Genomic DNA, 4,348 nt, shown 5'->3' on the forward strand with positions numbered 1-4,348 from the left:
GTAAGAAAGTGATCCAGTTTCATTCTTTTGTATGTGGCTGTCCATTTTTCTTAATATCATTTGGTCTTTTTCCTATTGTATATTTTGCTCTCTTTGTCATAGATTAACTGATCATATAAGTGTGGTTTTATTTCGGGGCTCTGTATTCTGTTTCATTAATCTATGTGTCTATTTTTGTGCCAATACCTTTGTAGTAGAAAAAAAAAAAAAAGAAAAAGAAAAAGAAAGAAAAGAGCTTTGTGATATACCTGGAAATCTGGGATTGTCATACCTCCAGCTTTATCCTCCTTTCCAAAGACAAGATTGTTTTGGCTATTTGGAGTGTTTTGTGTTTCATATAAATTTTAGTACTATTTGTTCTAGTTCTATGAGAAAATGTTGTTGCTGTTTTGATAGGAATTGCATTAAATCTGTAGATCGCTTTCAACAGCATAAACATTTTAGCAATACTGGTTTTCCCAATCTATGAGCATAGAGTATCTCTCCATTTGTTTGTGTCATCTTAAATTTCTTTCTTCAGTGTGGTATAGTTTTTGGACTATAAGTCTTTCATCTCCTTGGCTAAGTTTATTCTTATGTACTTTATTCTTTTTGGAGCAATTGTAAATAAGATATTTTCTCAATTTATTTTTCTGCTGCTTCATTTCTAGTGTATAGACATGCAATAGATTGATGATTATTAATTTTATATTCCACTTGTGTAATTTTAATGATCAAAAGTTATTAGTTATCATTTAAATCATTATATTATGTACATTAAAATATATTTGATTTAGAAAGATTGTTTTCAGTGGGATCTCCTAAATTATACATTAATATTTCTTCTTTTTTTAAGTTTGTTTAAATTTGTTTATTTGACAGAGAGAGATCACAAGAAAGCAGAGAGGCAGGCAGAGAGAGAGGGGGGAAGAAGGCTCCCTGCCAAACAGAGAGCCAGATGTGGGGCTCAATCCGAGGACTCTAAGATCATGACCTGAGTTGGAGGCAGAGGCTTTAACCTGAGCCACCCAGGCACCCCCACATTAATATTTCTAATTCTATATCTCAAAACTCATGATAGAAACAAGTTAAAGTCACATACAAACTTCAAAATTCAAATTTTCTTTTTTTTTAATTTTATTTATTTATTTGAGAGAGAGAGATCACAAGCAGACAGAGAGGCAGGCAGAGAAAGAGGAGGAAGCAGGCTCCCTGCTGAGCAGAGAGCCCGATGCTGGGCTCTATCCCAGGACCCTGAGATCATGACCTGAGCCAAAGGCAGAGGCTTTAACCCACTGAGCCACCCAGTTGCCCCAAAATTCAAATTTTCTGCTGATTTATACCCTGACCTTTTATTTCAAAGAAAACTAATGTCTCCAATATATTTTTCTACAAACATCATGGTAGAAGTTTTAATAGTTAGTAAATATATAAAAAGTGAATATCAGGAGGAGATGGAAGAGAAGAGAATGGCATTAAATAATATAATGATGCATATTTGTCAGTAAGATAAGTTTGAAAATTTTCTAGTTATATATAACTATATTCTGCTGAAAACTTTAACTTGTTTACATATAGAACAGTTGGAAAAAATTCTGTTGGTATAATATCCAAACTTCAAAAAACAAATTGCAGACCAGGTGACAAGCAATAATTTTCAGTAAATCATTTGAATTTTAATATCTGAAAATCCTCACTGGAATTTTATATCACTAATTATGATAGAAAAGAATTCTGAACTTCAAATGTCAGCAAACATATGTTAAAAATGATTAATACTGTAAATATGCAATAATAACCCCCATATTACTCTTTCCCTTCCTTTCTCTCTCTTTCTTTCTCTCTCTCTCACACACACACAATCACTATGTTGGGAACAGGTTTTTTTTTAAAGATTTTATTTATTTATTTGACAGAGAGAGATCACAAGTAGGCAGAGAGGCAGGCAGAGAGAGAGGAGGAAGCAGGCTCCCTGCTGAGCAGAGAGCCTGATGCGGGGCTCAATCCCAGGACCCTGAGATCATGACCTGAGCCAAAGGCAGAGGCTAACCCACTGAGCCACCCAGGCGCCCCTGGGAACATTTTTTTTTTAAGTCTAATTAACCATTTTTACCTTAGATATAACAATTTTTTCAATAATAAATTTGTGGTAGACAATTACCACTTTACTGACATTTAGGCAACAAAGGGTTAAGTAAAATTAAAATATCAACACTCTGTGCCTATAGGAATAGATAACTCTTGGAAAATTTACCAAATTTCTCGATTTAGTAAAAATAATAGTGTAGTGAATTTTATGTAGAATTGTAGATATTGCTATATAGATTATAAGGAAAATTTTCACAAATAGAGTAGTGGAGAAATAAGGGGGGAAAAAAGGAAATTGCTAAAGAATAAAAACATGTACAGGATATCAAATACGTGTAGCTAAGGTCAGTAAACACCATGTGGTAGAAGTTAATGGTATTTCCAGACAATTTTGTTTTAATTCCTGTATAGTTGACATAAAGTGCTATATTAGTTCCAGGTATACAATATGGTCATCCAACACGTCCATAAATGACCTTGTGCTCATCACCACAAGTGCACTCCGTAATCCCCATCACCTGTTTCACCAATCTCCACCACCACCCCCTCTGGTAACCATCGGATTGTTCTCTCTAGGTGAAGAGTCAGGAAATCTAGGTTACAGTTTTAATTTCTTAGAGGGCTAGTTCTAAGAATGGTTGAATAATAACCTCCCAAAGTCCACTCCTCCATAAAAGCAATGTGAGCAATTGAAAACATTTCAAAATCAACAAATTTTGAAATCAACCTTTCAGAACTTTGGAAATCAACTAAAGGCCTATGATAATCCAAAGTGTGTTTATTCAAGAAAAATGGCTGAATCTCAACATGAGCAAATGCTCTTATTTGATCTACAAGTGCTATGAAAAACCAAACATTTGGAAACTACTGGGTAAGACAAAATGGGGTTGTACCTCCCCCCAAATCCCAGAGAATCGTCACTATGTGATCTGACCCTTCTGGCAGCTACTTAAAAGCTCCATTCTCAAGGGATGACTTTATTTGATCTGATTTAGGGCCTGCTCTGTGAAAACCACTCTATCCTTAGGACAGTTACCAAAAACTATTAGTAATACTTGTTTGTCATTATAGCTGCCTGGGTAGCATTACCAGGTAGTGCTAATAAGAGACTAATCAAAAAAAAAAAAAAATTAAAGGATGGGGTGCCTGAGTGGCTCAGTAGGTTAAGCGGTCAGCTCTTGATTTCAGCTCAGGTCATGATCTCAGGATCCTGGGATTGAGTCTCACATCGGACTCTGTGCTCAACAGAGAGTCTGCTGGAGGTTTCTCCCTCTCCTTCTCCCTTTGACCCTCCCCCTGCTTGAGCTTGCTCTGTCTCTCTCAAGTAAATAAATAAATCATACGGAGAAATTGGGAAATGACCTGTCAATAGGGACTTAAAAATGCCAACATATTTCTGGGAATCTAGAAAGTCACATTCATTTGCTAAGTGGTGAACATACCAAGGAAAGACCTGAGAAGGTCCTAATCTCTGACCACTCAATGATCTAAAGGGCATGCACAAGCAAAAAGTGAATACTAAGGCACCCTTGTCAACTTCTTCCCAGAGCATTGAAGGAATACCCCAATACAAACATGGCACTTCTCAGCAATGTCTGGGAGATTTACTGATCCAGGCATTGAAGGGAATCTCTTTTTAATCACTAGCTACCACTAACTGAAGCAAGCAGAGGTTTCAGTAGCACATATGGCCAAAAATACACACTCTTCAGACTATATCCTGCAAAGTAACCAAATAAACAGCAACAATAGCAAACCCTAGGGAAGAGAGGACAATATGACTTCCAGAATTGGAACATTGTACTCTTTAAAATGTCCAATTTTCCAACAACAAATATATGACATGTGCTAAGAAAAGAATCAGAAAAGCATGAACCATGCATAGGCACAATAGCAGTCAATAGATAATGACCTTAAGAAATCCTAGAATCTGTGCTTATTAAACAAAGACATTAAATCAGCCATTTTAAATATGGTCAAGGAACTAAAAGATAGAGACATATGAAAAAAATATGGACATATAAAAAATGTATTTCCAATAGAAGATACCAATAAAAAGATAGAAATTATTTAAAAAATCAAGTAGAAATTCTGGAGTTGAAAGTACAACAACTGAAATAAAAAAATTCACTAGCATCAGAACAGCAGATGTGATCAGGAAGCATAAATCAATTTGGAAAGAGGTCCACTGATTATTCCACTTATGAAACTGGGGAACAAGAATGGAGAAAAATGGGCGCCTGGGTGGCTCAGTGGGTTAAGCCGCTGCCTTCGGCTCAGG

The sequence above is a fragment of the Mustela erminea genome, chromosome 5 (genome assembly GCF_009829155.1).
Source record: "Mustela erminea isolate mMusErm1 chromosome 5, mMusErm1.Pri, whole genome shotgun sequence".
NCBI lineage: Eukaryota > Metazoa > Chordata > Mammalia > Carnivora > Mustelidae > Mustela > Mustela erminea.